Source organism: Etheostoma cragini, chromosome 24 (assembly GCF_013103735.1).
Source record: "Etheostoma cragini isolate CJK2018 chromosome 24, CSU_Ecrag_1.0, whole genome shotgun sequence".
NCBI lineage: Eukaryota > Metazoa > Chordata > Actinopteri > Perciformes > Percidae > Etheostoma > Etheostoma cragini.
In genome coordinates, this window is record NC_048430.1 from 8,372,035 (window position 1) to 8,388,255 (window position 16,221).

At 41.1% G+C, this 16,221-nt stretch overlaps 1 protein-coding gene across 5 annotated transcripts in view; it reads left to right on the top strand.

Moving 5' to 3' along the window:
* LOC117939396 (receptor tyrosine-protein kinase erbB-4-like) overlaps window positions 1-16,221 on the top strand; it is a 238,984-nt gene that overhangs the window by 61,240 nt on the left and 161,523 nt on the right. Inside the window, exon 2 of one of the 5 annotated variants that reach the window (XM_034864732.1) lies at window positions 2,032-2,103. The exons of the other annotated variants lie outside the window; for them this stretch is intronic. The gene's annotated coding sequence lies outside the window, so the exon portion shown is untranslated. The remainder of the gene's footprint in view (window positions 1-2,031; window positions 2,104-16,221) is intronic. 5 annotated transcript variants of the gene reach the window in all.

Consider the following 16,221-nt stretch of genomic DNA (forward strand, 5'->3'; position numbering starts at 1 on the left):
CACACCCCCACACCGCCCAATCATTCTCAAGCCGGCTGTCTCAGATTGATGCTGAGTGCACCGCTCCCAGATGTGGCTATTCGTGCCTCCACAGTTATTTAGTTTGGAACACTGAGTTAATTAGAGGTAGCAACAGCAATAGTGTGTGTGTGTGATTGCAAGTGTGTGTTTGTGTCAATAGCAGCTCCATCTGTACGCTACCTGGTAATAAATGCTAAGAGTGTATCTCTGTCTCCGTTTGCATCTGTGCCTGGTAAAATAACACCAGAGATGGAACCTCTATATTTTGATAAGATCAATAGCAACCTATTTCATCCCTCTGTTATCTGGCTGCAAAAAAAGCCACACTTCTCCCTCTCTCTTGTTTTCTCTCTCACTCGCACACTCTCTCTCTTTCATTGCCGTCCAGCACACTGATGTTACAGATATGAAAACCTATCCAGCAACAATCCACCTGATCTCCTGGCTGATATATCAGAAGCAATGCCTCTCTTGTCTGATTCCAACAGCAATAAATATTCTTTTCAAAAAGTCCTGCAGTTTTTCTCCCTACATATGAAATTTGACGGATAAAACCAAATCTTTATTCTCATAAAGTGAACACTAAATAAAACAGAATAAGTCCTTTGCAGCAAATCCTCCACTCAGTGGCTGCAGAGTACACAGTGCCATCTAATGAGGGTTCTGTATATTTTCTGAAATGAATGAGCCTGAGTAACCGTACGTGCTTAAATCTAAAGTTACCTGTCCAATTTGCTGAAAAAGATGCACCTAACCAACCCTTCGGTGCACATTACTGCACATTACTGCCTAACCTGAGAGCTGTGCCTGCTTTGAAATCATTACATCTCACTGGACAAGGAAAAGCACCATCCGACCGGCATTTTCTCTACTTTTAAGTAGGACCAGGTAAATGGGATATGTCTAATACCCAGTGTCTTTGAGCAGGCCATGATCCCTTTCTCAAGTGCCGTTTTAGATGCAGGAACAATGCTCCATCGCTTTACCTAATGAAGCATCAATCTCTCCAGAAAACTATGCTCCAGGAAATCCTGTTTTTGTGGGACTGGCTAATTGGGCAGAGACTTTCTGGACTAAGCCTTGCAGTGGGTTTTATTCCAGGGGCAGGTAAGAGGCTCCATGACTGAATCCAGATCCTCTTCCCTTCCTAATCACCAGCTAAAGGAGATTTGAAAGTTGTCCTCTGGCGGGAAATAAGACCAAAGTACCTGCCATGCCTTCGTTAGCTGTCTGTCTTTGCCCAGGTTGATGAAATCAAGGTCTGAATTTACTAATGAGAAATCAATGGGTGCACGGCAAAACCCTGAGGCTGCCCTGCTCCCGCTGTGTCTTTCCTTTATTCCCCCCACACACACCCTCTCTGTTCCTGTCTTACTCACTTTATCCTTCCCCTCTCACTTTTGCCTTCACTGCGTAGCAGCTTTTTGACAAATTTCTTAGATTTTACGTTATTGAGATAAACATCATATGTCTTCCTTTGAAATAAAGATTAGGGTTGCTTATTTACTTTACTGGCCTAGTTTTGCTGCTGAAATCCAGAGCATTGTGTGTGTGTGTGTGTGTGTGGCTGTGATGGTGCTCCTGCTATATCTGTACCCTGCACTGTATCTGTAAACTAACATATACATATATATATATATATATATATATATATATATATATTTATATATATATGTGTATATATATATATATATATATACATATATATACATATATATACATATATATACAGTATATAGTAAAGAAATTGATTTTACCAAAACAAATCAGTCAACTGACAAAAGAAAACTCCTTTTTAGATAAATGCTGTTATTTAGCACAGCAGGATATGTTATATCGAAAAACTACAGCCAACTTCAAGTTTTGTTTCCTCTTCCGTTATCCAATGTCCAAACATTTACACCGCATGCTGAATCACTGTCTTCGAGCAACACCCTTGAGGGATATTAATTATGAATACTATGACACTGACATCATGATCCCTTTTTTTCTCTCCCTTCTCTCCTCTAGGTAAGCCATGTATCCCATCTTTCCTCCCTTCCCACTGTGGTTGCAGAAGGACCCCTGCATGTCATGAGTAATGTATGGCTTATTTATTGTGATTCCTCCTAATTATGTATGAGAATCATATGGCGAATGCCATAATTCATGAAAGCCTATGGGTTATTCATTGTGGTTATGGTCTTGTGCAGTTGATTGGAATGCAAATGTAATCATTATATGCTGAGTGAGAGATAAAGAGGGGGAAATGATGGGGAGAGGCTGTAATAGTGTACTAGTGGAATAGATTTGTTGAGCGCACACAGTCATCTTGCATGCTTACATACTGTATTTATTTGCAGATTTTGGTGCATTAGCATTCTTGATATGCTGTTTTGAATCTCCTTAAGAATATATATATATTTTACTGACTTTTTATTTATTTTCCAAAATCTTCTGAAACTACACACAAAAAATAGAAACTTTTTTTTTCAATGGTGGTAAGTAACTAAGGACTTTTACTCCAATACTGTACTTAAATGCAGTTTTAAGGTGCTTGAATGCAGTTTTGAGGTACTTACTAGAGCCTGGGTATAACTGTGTACATTTACTCCTTTACATTTCAAAGAGAAATTTACTTTGCTTTAGTTAGCCGTTACTTTATTATTATTTGTGTAATAGAACATCTTTCTCACCATACATCTTTCAGCAATCCGTACAGTATATGTGTTTTATAAATGTAACCCACTCAAAGGGACACCTCTTTTAGGGGCCAAAGTACTTTTTATACTTTTATGACTTTTGAACCTTTACTTAAGGGGGATTTTAAATGACAGACTTTTATTTGTAATGCAGTATTGCTAATTGTTGCACTGGTACTTTTACTTAAGTATCAACTACTCCTTTCACCTCTGGTCTTTTTCATTCATTTTGATGTAGCACAGTAAAAAAAAAAAAAAAAAAAAAACATCCGCTGTCAAAAACCATGACAGAGTAGTGAGGAACCAGCTAATTGTCCCAAAAGAACGTGTTCCCTCTGCAAACATTTTTGCCTGCCAAACATTTCTCAAACAAGCAATCATTCCCAAAATGCGCTGATAGCGTGCCAGTCAGAAACATACACTTTACATGACAATTGCGAGCACCTTTCTGTGCCGGGCAGATAAGAGCGGGGAAATGAACTGACCCCCACCCTCCCTGTGTTTCCATCAGCAATTAATGAATACCTGCCAAACATTTAAACCTTGTTTCTGTTTCTCGTTTCTGGCTAATTACAGAGCAGTTTTACTCAATAGATGTTTGCATTTGCACACATAAGCTCACACATGCACATACACACACAGCCGCTCCGTGGTCGATTTTTGAGGTGATTAGCTACGCGGCATTAAGCGGTAGCCTTGGCTGGCCCTCCTGATGTCGCCGTCAGAGTGGGGTCACTGTGGTCTGGGTTACACAAAGGCTGCCATCAATACACTATTAGACCCATTTGCTGCTCTGCAATATATTTTTGATGTGAGGTTCATTGGACTTGGCCTGTTCTCTACAACAGTAAAGATCATAGCCACAAGCAAGTCCTCGGTTGCCGCATATTTCATTTGAAAGGTGGATGTTCACTGCACCATTTGTGGAGTTAATGAGGCTCTAAGTCGCTATCAAAGTCAAATTCTCAGTCAGATTCTTTGCTTTCACACTGATCTTTTAAGCTCGTAATATCACCAAATGAAACGAGAGTAAGATTCCATTTAAATTCTTACTGTTTGATTTCCCACCAACACTAAAATGTTTTCCATTTACCTGATGTTCATTACTCACAATGTAAAACGTCAAAAAGAGTTTACACCAGGCTAACATGTTCTGTTCTGGTAACAACAGCATGCTGTGGAGTTGCAACTGGAAGAATAGCTGAAGAGAATATTTAATTCATATGCTGACTTTACCACTACGCTCTGAAAGTGCAACACCCTTGAGTTTGTGGCGGACAAGTATCCCTCACGCTTGAGTGGCTTCTTCTGTATTGCCTTCTGAATTGATGTGCACATTGTGCTTTCTTTTCACCTTTTGGGCCCTATAAAGTGTACTCCCTCGGCACTGCACACTGCAAAAGGTCTTCAGATTACATTTTTTTTTATGGCTGTTCTGATATGGCTTTATGGATTTTGATCTAGACTAAAATATCTCTACAATTGACAAATGGATTGTCCTGAGGGTGGTCTAAAGCATAAACACATTTTTATGGTGCCCTACATTAATAAGTTATTCCAATAATAATTATTTACACATTCATATATGATGTTTTCATTTCAAACATTCATGTGGAAGGTACATCAAGGTAAACTGCATCCGGGGATGGCTACACTGGAGTGGCTACCTTACTTACAGGCCAGTAAGCCCTCAGCACTGTTGATGAGGTTGTTGATTTTTTACGAATAGGCCGATTTATCTTTTCATATAATATGTTGGATTTATATTAATGTATATTTTCAGATACATTAACATTTTTGGAGAAAAACACATTCAAAATAGTAATAAACAATAATTTGGCGGCCCCCATGCAGTGCCTCTAAGGACCCCCTTAGGTGCTGTGGACCCCCTACTTTGGGGATCTCCTGACTTCCCTCTAGCGCCACCATGAGGTTCAAACTTATGGTGTTTGAGTGAAACGTCTAACACATTGGATGCATTGCCAAATTTGGTACACACATTCATGTACCCTTCAGGAGGATTTATTAAAACTTTGGTGAGACCTTAACGTTTCTTTTAGTGCCATCATCAGGTCAACGATGTTCATTTTTCCACTTGTACCTACAAAACAGATTCCCATCAGCCTCAGCTGTACTTTGTAATGACAGCATGCTAACATGTGAAACCAAGATGGCGAACATGGTCTACATTGGACTTGCTAAAATCTATTCAGTATGTTAGCATTGCCACTATTAGAATGCTGATGTTAGCATTCAGCAAGCACCGCCTCACAGAGCTGCTAGTTGGCTGTAGACACTTTTTTTCTAAGACTAAATGCAGGCCTGTTAATATTTTATGTGATGAGAGGACACTTTTCCCATTGGCTGATTCTCATAACCTCAATTAGCACTGACAATGGTCATCCATTCAAGTTTTCTACCTGAGGTATCTTCCTAATAACACATGGTCTATAGTACTGTAGTTGCGTTAATAAATAAAACATTTATGGTGAACAAGACTGTAATCTGCCATACAGATGAAAATGTAATGATGCCTTTAGAAAGTTCATCAATGTTCAAACTCAAACACTCATGCTATTTTATTTCAGGGACACTCGCTGCGTGACAATGAAATTATCAAGTGTGGAACATTTGATTTCTTTGGAACTTTACATGCGTCTCTCTTAATCTCTCTGTCTGTGGGAGACAGTTTAAAGGCCAGATTGAACTGCAAAGGTTGTAGGAATTGTTAATTCAAACCACCAAATCCAATAGTAACCCTGTTTATTTTTTTTATTTTTTATTTTTTTTTACATGTAACTAGAAATATTCCAGACAGCTTCCCTCCAAACCTCAAATCCCAGAGTGAACTTCAACGCTTCACAAACAGTTCAGAGGAGCAGACAGAGGATGCAGCTGAGAAAAAAAGGATGTAAAAAAGGAGAACATTGATTTCAAGTGCATCCTTCAGGTGTAGCTCAGGACGGCAAAATAGCATTTTTATACACTGCTGCTCTTCCCAGTGAAGCTGGTGATTGACTTAGATCTTTATGCTTTGCTGTGAGATGGAGATATCTTCCCAGAAGCTGCCTTTATTGGACATTTTGCACCGCCTGTCCATGAGATATTTTGATAAGGAAGCTGCGATAATGTGGCGGCTTCATAATGCTGGACTCAACTTGCTCCTGCTATTCAAAAAACAATGTTACGGATTTGGGAGAGAGGGGTAATAATCAGAAAATTTAGTAATTAATTAATTACGGCAGAAAGAAAACAGAACAGCACACAACAGCACACAATAATTCAACAAGACACAAAGGAAACACAGAGACTAAATACACAGGGTAAAGAGATTAACAAGGGACAGGTGACATAAGGGAAGGGAACAGGTGTAACACATCAGGGCTGGGCAGACAATCACAAAGTCAGGAAACACAAGGCAGGAACTAAAGACATGACAAAATAAAACACGAAACACTACACAGACACTCACAAACGTGACACTCTGGCGTTGGATGTGAATGGCCTCTTTGACTCTTGGTGGCTAACTTTGACTTCTTCCCAGTTGATATTGGGACTGTTTCTGCTCCGCTGTTGACAGACACCTGATTCCTTCAGTCCCCACAGTTGTCACATGTGAGGTTTATATATCCCTCCAATCTTTCTCTCTCAGGGAGCCCTGTCTTTAGAGTGTACCACTAGGGATCTTAAGGTGTTTTAAGGGTTTGTGGTAAGAACTGAGCCCCTGAGACTTGAAGAATTTGCTACATTTTCTGAGAGCCCAGCCATGTGAGGGAGTCCCACTTCGGATGGTCCTTGTTGAGTGTCAAGATCTTGTCTTGGGATTCGTGGGATCATCCGCTCCTTGTAGCAGTTAGCCCTCAGTGCTCCTCAGGCATGCTGCACTTCCCCTCTGTACACAGTGGCCATTATACTCCCATCAATCTTCATGAACACAGGTATCTAGAAATAGCAGTTTACCATCCTCTTCCTTCTTCACTCATGATGACTTGATGTGGAGGATGTTGATGGTTTTGGACAAGGAGTTTGGTGAAAGATGTCAGGAGGGGTACAAGTCATTGTGAGAGCAATCTTAGAGTGAATCTGCTTTAAGGATGTACCAGCACTTTGGTAACCTTTCTATGGTGTATTGCCCTACTTTGATTACTTCCTTATTAAAATATACAAAAATAATCTTGTTTGCTTTGGCAAGTGCACATTTGGCCCAAACATCTCAAACTTAACTGTATCAAATGAAGGAATTGCGAGTCACAATTTTTTTTTTTCGTTTTTTTTTTGGAGCAGCTGTTTTCCGATTCTCTTTGAGCCCGTATTGACCCTCAATGAAGTTTCAAAAAACAGAAACATAAGTGGTGTTTTCACAGTGCGTTTCACGCCTAGCTACCATTTAAAATATAAGAGATGTCCCCTGTGTCTCTGCAACTTCAAGCCATGTCTCGAAATCAAACCGGTCGAGCAGCGAGCTCACATGTTCTGCCACCCGGCAGTCTCACATAAAATCAAGAGAGTCGTGGTTCAAAGCAGGGGAAATATACTTCCTATCTTTGCCCGTTTCAGCATGGGGTACATTAATTCAAAGCCAAATAGGGGAAGTGGTGGAATTAAAGCACTGGCCTCCCGAAGGACAATAAAGAATTGAGGTGTGAGGGAGAGAGATGGTGGAAAGAGAACACGAGAAATGGAGGAAGAAAAAAAAGAAGGAGGAAGAGTTAATGCCGAGGTGGAAATCTTTTACTATGCTCATTCTCTACTAATATAAGGCTCCCATGGCAGAGAGACAGAGAAGGCATGGGTAGAATGGCTGATGAGCGCCCCACTGCTGTTGTGCAGACAGACAATGATTTCTCCGTATTGGGCGAAAAAAGGTTGTAAAGATGTTGGCCATCAGTTCAGAGCTGACAGCGGTAAACTTTTGGCCCTGACTTGACCAATAGACTGGAGTGGGCACATACGGTGCTGGCATGGACCCCTTAAATTAACTCTCCAGGGGTAAAAGACAGAAGGATTGTTCCTGTGGTGCTTAGTGGGCAGAGATAGTGGTGGAATGGGGTTTGGAGAGTTTTGCAGGGATCAAACACACAGTATTTCAGTGAATTCTTATCTACCCACTTCCTTTGCCACATGAAGAATTATAATAATAATAATCACAACAAAACAATGTATTTCTAGTGATTCAATCACTGGTTCACTTTCAGTTATCTAAAAGTCTGTCAGGAATGTTACACCTGAAAGGTTACATTTGTCTTTTTCAGTGCAAACTAAATTACAAAATAGGTTTTTATTGCCTTCCATGCTATCAACATTGTTTTTCAGTGCCACCTGAAACCATTGCACAACCCATGTTTTCTACCATGGTTACAAATACAATCTGCTCATTTGATTTGACTTGTTTTACCTTAATTTGTATAGGGACTTAATACCAAAGCATTTATAGCTTAAGTTGCATTGTTCGTACATGGGTTTTATACCATAGACTATAAAGATGGATGACTCGTCTCCACTTCCTAACGCTGTACAAAATTGAAGCCAAAATGTGTCCGATACAGGTGTTGCCATCTTTTAATTTTGGAGCCAGAGTCTGTGCAGTAGTGACAAGGCGGTAGAGCCGCGGTATAAGTAAGTGAGTCCCGTCTATTCACCTGCTTGACCAATCGCGGCGCCCCGTTCACTATAGCATCAACTAATAAAAAACAAACTTATCAAAACAATACACACTAGAACAAAGATCAGAACTACCTGAACTGATAAAAAAATCTAAGGGCACTTCAAATCACTGTTTCCCAAATATGTTTTCTTAGTTTGGCCCATGTCCCATCCATTAACAGGGAGGGTGCAGGATTTATTGCCTATACTGCAGCCAGCCACCAGGGGGCAATTGATATGGTTTAGCTTTACTTATACAGTCAATGCATCAACCTCTGCTTTATAGAAATATGGTTTGATGAGGGTAATGCAGGCCAATATTCATTGACTCTTTGTTTGACGCACTGACAGCTTGTTTGTGTGCTTCAATGATGGATAATTTGCTAGGGATGTAGAAGTAAAACTGAGTTTTCTTGCGTCATTTAAAAATGTAAGGTGAAATTTCCATACCAGTGGTAGTAAGACAGCCTCCTCTCCTCTCCTCTCCTCTCCTCTCCTCTCCTCTCCTCTCCTCTCCTCTCCTCTCCTCTCCTCTCCTCTCCTCTCTGACACTGCATCCCGGTGGAGCTTTGGCACGTCCACTCATAAAAGAACAAGTGTGCCTGTCCATATCTTTGACAGCCACACACACGCTGAACAAAGACACACAAACATGTGCACACACCCCAGCGCACTCTTGTCACAGTAGTCTCACTTGATGCACTCCCTTGATACAACCCGCAGATACCCGTGAAAAATGTTTTACCCAGCCCCCTAACAAACACACACACACACACACACACACACACACACACACCTTGCACACTTCTTTACAGGAAAACAGAACACATCAACACTCTCTGGAGTCAAATCCTCTTGAGAATATCTGAACGAAAGTCAAAGAGGCCCAAAAATAAACTGTCTAATATGCCAGGAAGCAGTGCCTCTTCATACGTGGGCCTGTGTATTGCCAGTTAAAATGCTTGGCTGCGGACCGTGGAGTGGCTTTCGGCTGTGTTTGTGCAGTAACTTCACCTCACCCGTCCTGGGAGACTGGCGAAGTAGGGACAAAGGGAAGGGAGGAATCTCCGTCCTCTCTCTTTTTCCCCGTCCCACCCTCCACCTCTACCCGCGTCTCCACAGGCAAACTGCAGAGTGATGATCTCCCTCGTTTTCTTTTTTCTCCCTCCCCTTTCCCTCCGTCTGTCTTATCATCCTCTGCTCCCCAACAACCAAGGCATTCACCCGCCACATAATTGCTGCCTTTCTCTCCCGCCCCCTCCCTTGCAAGGTCACTCCTCTCCTATTGTTACCTCCTAAGTCACTCTCAAAAGCCTCATTCAGATCAGTTATGAGGCTTTTGGTAAATATTTAGTGTAGGCGTTTCGCCGTGCACCAAATCATTTTCACTTGCTATATAATTCACAGGAGGATTAGCATGCAGTTGGATCGTGTCCTTGATGCCGGGATGCTCTGGGGCTGTGAAAGTCCCAACCTCTCAGTCAAAATAAATACCTTAAAAGATGTCTCTTGTGGATAGAAGAATTACATACTTATGTCCAGTTGTGTTATTGTTTCATGCAACCATATTTATTTAAGTTGGGACTTGAGTAGGAGCATGAAATAGTGGACTCAAGCTTGCTTTTTACAAAGTCACTGTGTTACTCTTGTGTGAAAATGTTTCATCAGTAGAGCAAATAGCAAATTTGTAATTCTAAAACATGCGTGGAAAGTTTAAATTTATTGACGCTATCACTTGTAAGATTCACAATGCAGAAATGGCAAATATTTGCTGGTTACTCTTCTCACAACGTAGAATTTGCTGCTCTCATCTGTTTTGTAGCAAGGCAAATTGAATATATGTCCATGTTATTTATGGGGCTGTGATGTGTTCACGAGACGTGATTGGTTTCACGAGATGAGAGATTTTAACAGTGTTTGGTGTTTTTAAGCCCCAAACATCGCTAGGATTAGGCAATGGTTAGGGTTAGATGCCTTGACGTCATTCGGAAGACAACATGAAAAAGGAGCACTGGAAGGTTTTGCCACAAACTCAAATGACTGGCCTCTCCCCTGGATAAGTAACAGTTCCACCTTTACTTATTCAATATGCACGGTGGAGAGATAGTCTCTTTACTCAGAGAACCAAGCGTATTCTGGCAGTAGTTGAGTCCAGTTGTTTTGTACTTAAATACTAGTCATTGTGCAGTAGACAGAGACGCTGACGTGTGTCTGTCTCGGCCAAGAGAGGGAGAGAGAGAGAGAGAGAGAGAGAGAGAGAGAGAGAAAGCAGCGATACTCTCTAACGTTGGGATTCACAGGTAGCTTTTTTCCCCGCTATGGCTCTGAAAAAGTTAACTGCGTCCACTTTGGAGAACGGAAGGGGGGGGGGGGGGGGATCTTTTACGCTAATTTTGAGGCCAAAGACTTAGACTCCTCCGTCATCCAGGCTGCTCCTCTGCACTTGTGTACTGATATCGCAAGACACTTTTGTCATGTTTTAATCTCGTCACACCTCTAATTAGTTATCACATATTTCCATTTAGCAATCAAAATGACAACTATTTGCTGGTTTCAGCTTCTCAAGACAGATTTCTTTCTCTCCCTGTTTTATGTATCTGTAAATTGAACGTATTTGACTTTAGAACAGTGGGTTGGACTGGACAAGCAATGTTCACATCAGATTATGTGAGCCTAATAAGGCATTCTGGTTGGTTCGCTGTGTTTAGCTTGGCTGTAGAGAAGATTCCTCAGACAGCACCGTTAGAACGTGATTTAATGCAGATTTCAAATAGAAAGCATTCTCACTGAGTGTGTCCATGTGGGTATTTTGATGTGTGTACTTTGCCATTGGCGTGATACGAGTTCACAGAGGCTCAATAAATGGCGTGGCAAACTGTGTCAAGTGGAGCACTCTCAGCGTCTGCGTAAGATTGGTTGATAGATAGATTTCACACTCTGGTGAGTCACTCTTCGTGTTGGCTTTACACCAGCTTCAGTGTTTTGTCAGGGAGCATAACAGGTGATTATTCCACTTGGTTTACACAGGGAGAGGCTGGGAGGGGTTTACAGTAAGGAAAGGAGATTGAGGAGGAGAAGAAGAAGAAGAGGACAACAGAGGACCTCAAGATATATAAAGAGAAAAAACATTGTGACCTTTGCTGGCCCAGTTGTTGGGATTTTTCTTCAAAATCTGTTCTTACTATTGATGGCTAGGGCTGCACAATTTATCGCAAATATTAGGGGTGCAATATTTGTTAAAAGGCAAGATACGTGTCTAACCATTCAGAATGAAGTAGTGTGGGGCTGCAGAGACATCCTGAGCCTGCAAATCCTATCCTACTGACCAAAGGAAATATGGTTGGTTTGTTTGGTATTGATTCTCACAAAAATCATACTACATATGCACATAATACATTTTTATTTGTGTTTCAATGAGATTGATGAGCCAAAAAATGGGTCATTCCCTCGAATACTGCAAATTATGTTGCAATTACAACATCAGTACAAATAATCGCAATGTGACAATGGCAATGTAAAATGTTTTACTTCTTTCTTTGCACAAGGCTGGTTTACCAACTCGGGCAAAGTAGAATAACTGAGCAACAATGCCCGGGGCCCTAGACCCCGAGGGGCGCCTAAAGGCCCAAGTCTACTGCATATCAATAGGTTTTGGTAGTGGGATTAAAATGATCAAATGTCCTGCATTATTTGCATTATGGTGCTATCTTGTAGAGGGACCCTATATGTCAAAGTCTAGTTTTAAGAGCTATATTTTGGGTTCACTTAAATCTATTAACACACCAATGAAGTATTGTTTGCACTGAATGAAACAGGGACTTGCATCCCCATTTCTCAAATGGGAGAGTTTGCTGTTTTCTCTTTTATCGTTTTAAATACATATCTTTAGACTGTTTAGATAAAACAAACAAATGCCACTTTATTATCTGGGGAATTGGCATGCTTAATTAAGGAGTATTGATGATTTTCTTCAGTTGTATACTACCTATGTATAGAACTTAAAGAATTGATTCACTGAAAACAAAAATGGTCTAATTGATGAACCACTGGAAGCTAAATGGACATTTATCATTTGAAAAAGGATGGCAAAAAAGGTCCTTTTTCTTCTAATCGCTTATTTTAGCCTTTATTGACAGATAGTGGAGACACATAGGGAACATGGGATTAGAGAGGGTTTCACCATGCAATAAAGCTCCCGGGTCAGAATCTACCATCCCAACCTTGCTTCCTGGGAAGCATTTGTCTCCTCAACTTGCTCCTGGCCTTTCTAACCTTGCTGCTCAGTTCACAGCTACAGTCCATCTGCGGCAGGCATTGGCCTCAAAGCAATTAGCCTGAAAACTCTGGCCGGCCCATCTGACCCCACTTGGGCATGACAGATTATGGGGAGAGCGGCGCTCAGATCTATGAGCGCCTGGCTTTTTGAGTGACAGGTGACACAGGGTGCAGTGAGACGCAGCGTCTGCGGTGGACTCACCCGTGTCATCAGTCCGTCCTCCCACAGGAAGAAGGGATGTTAGAGGAAGGTGGCTTAAACCCCTTCTAATTGGCAGGAGATGATGTGATGTGGACGGCCACACGCATGCATGCGCACACACACGCATGCCCACACACACACACACACACACACACACACAAGCAGTTTTTTGTGGGAAAGTTGTTTCTTCGACAGAAGGAAGCTGTTACTCTCTCTCTCTCTCTCTCTCTCTCTCTCTCTCTCTCTCTCTCTCTTTAGCAGTGTCTCCTCTTGCTGGTATTCTCCCAACATGTACTCCTTCTCCCCCTCAGTCACCTCCAAACACACACCCACCTATGCTATTATGTGCATGCGTGCAATGAGGTGATTCCATACGCTTGAGTGGTGTTCACATCGATTTTGCTCCATGCTTGACTAATGCTAGTGTGCAGAACCAATCGAGTGTGTTAGCTGAAGAGGAGGGAAGAATCGAGTGCAGGGCTGCTGAGCTTGCACCGTTAATTCATAGTTATGTCAAATCTGAATAAGCAATTCAACCTATATACTAAATGCTGGACTATCAAATTCTTAAAAAGGTGGTAGTGAATTTATCCATTGAAATGAATTGAATTTAGCGCTTAGTTTGTATGAGTTAGCACATTCCGCACTTCCATTCACAGCATAAAATCGTATTCCCAAAAGACAAATATTTACTAAGGTAATTCTTCCAAAACATGTTATTTAACTTAGGTAACTGGCTGTTGTCAAATGCTTGAATATCCAGTTCTTTCCATTCCTTTCAAAGCAAAGATGTTTAAAAAGGGCTTTGTCCTTTAGAAAAGTTGAAATTTACACCAAAGCACCATGTGAATGTACTTGCCAGTGCATAAAAATTCACTTTACAACGTACCTGGGCAAAGGGGTTTTGTTGAGCGCATCTGTTAATGCACATCCCAGATCTCCTCCCAGGAGCTACAGAAGCGCAAACAATCCACCTGCAAAGTGTAAGGAAACCTGCTCACTGCTGTTGGTTCCACTCAGTTGTGTAAGCTGTCTGACACAGTGTGTTTGGCTGAAATGCTCAATTCTACACATTTTATCAAATACAATTACATTATCGCAGCAACTGTGCAGTAAATGGACACTCCTGCTTTTAATCAGTCCGCTTTCTATTCCTACTCCTGGCCTCTGTTCCCCTGCACAGATGGCTGCTGCCGACGGCGGCGTTGGTGTGTGTTTTTGGTGTGAGCCCCAACACACATCAACTGTTCCCAATGACAAACACATGCCTATATGTATGCATGTGCTACACACACACACACACACACACACAAACATACTAAAAAAATACATTTCATATTTTAAATTAAGCTAACATTAGTCAGTGGCATTCCTGGGTGTTTTTGGTAAAATAGGGGGTATCTGCCATATTTTAAAACCTATACAGGTTATATATAATGTCATGTGGCCTGTTGTAGGCCTATGTCCGATTTATAACTGAAAGTGAAACCACACAGACATGACATGAAAAAAAATCAATTCTCAGATGCATCGTGAATGGCCAAAAAAGGCCAAAAAATGGCCAAAAGGGAAAAAAAGTATTGTGTGTATATACACATTTTCAAACACCGGTTGGGAAACCCTTGTTTATCCGTTTCGTGATCTGGTTACGTCGCTGCTCGCATTGTAACTCAGTTTGGAGTTGGCTCCAAACTGCGTGTGTTCCAGGTTTCATTTGCTTACCACAATTTAAAATGAAAGAAAAGAAAATTGGAACAGATTTTAACAATCTAATGCAAATTTAAGGCAACAAACAGCTTTTAAATGGCTGTAAAAAAATAAAGGAGAGAAAGTGTGTGAGTGTCTGATCTGGGGCCGCTTCTGAGTTTGATCCCACTGGCAGTGTTGTCGACTTTCCTCTCTCCTCAGCTGCCGTGCGCACAGCGTCTCCTCAGGGGTGCTTTCACAAAGAGAGTGCCTAATGAATGTGGAAAATGAGAATACCAGTCTGATGAACTCTGTTACTCAATTAGTGCAATTAATTTTCCTGTGGCGCCGCTGAGTAAAATGGAGTCACGGATGATTGAGCCGCTGTTTCGCTATCTTATTTTATTTTTAGGCAGCTGCCTGCGTGCATATCCGTATGTGTGTCTGAATGTGTGAGAGGAGCAGTGAGGGAGAGATATTTTTCGGAGAGTCTCATTTTGTTTGTGAATGGAAAAAGCAATTGTGTTCTTGCTTGTTCACTGCACAACACTGGTTTTGGCCTTATCTCTTCTAAGCTAATACTGTTCACGTCTGATTTAGTCTGCATTGAATTACAAATATGCCTGCTTTGGAGAGCGGTGGAGGCTCTGTGAAAGGTTGATTTACTCTGATATTCAAAGAAAATAAAATGAAGTGAGATGAAGGAACGGAATAGAATAAAAGCTCAGTTAATCTGATCCGAGGAGAATTTGATTTGAAGCGGACAAAAATAACACCCTTCCAGCATGTGGACTTTGTGGTGTATTGTGTTATAAAGCAGTACTTAAAATCAACAAAAGTATTTATCGTACCATCACTATCATGTGCATGAAAGTACTGGAAATTTGATTCAAGGGCTGAGGAATTCAGGCTAGTCTCGTTACTATACGTAGGCTACAATAAAACCTTTGTGAGTAAAAAGGCAATACTTATCAATGCACTCACCTGTATAGACAGGCATAAACATGTAGAAAGCGATATTTCAATCTGCTCTGTCTGCTCAGTCCACTCCCATGCACCGTTCTGCTTTATCAAACACAGCTCTTCTCTGCAAATTTTTACCATCAAGCTAAAACAAGTAGTAGTCTTACCTGTTTATCTTAGTTTGCCGGCAACCTTTGAGAAAATTTAGAATAATTATTGTAAAGTTAACTGCTGGCTAAACGAACCATCCTCTCCACTGGAACAGTAAATCTAAGGATGCATTATAAGACCAGATGCGTGTGGCTACTTAATATGCACGTGAATTCACGTGATTTCAATGTAAATGAGGCATTCAGGACAAATGTTTATCAGTCCATTCGTCATTAACGCTGGGCTTTTCCACATCAACTTTTTGCTTCATCTTCTTTGACACTGACATTTCAGTATGCAGGACACTGGCTAAATTAATTCACATATATCTAATTAGCTCATACAGGCTACTTCGGTGTGTAGAAGCTAGCTGCTAGTCTGGGCTGTGAACAGTAGTCTCGGTTGAAGAAATAGGCTGTGTCCCACCAACATGGTCACATTATAGTACTTTTTCTACCTCCGCTTATTTGGAAAATATGATATGTACTGTACACGCTGCAAGACATTTCACATTGCCTTGCCTTGCCTATGTGATTGGTCAGTGCTATGTGTAAATATTTGATGTTGCATTGCATCATAGAATAGAAGAGCTTGAGATTT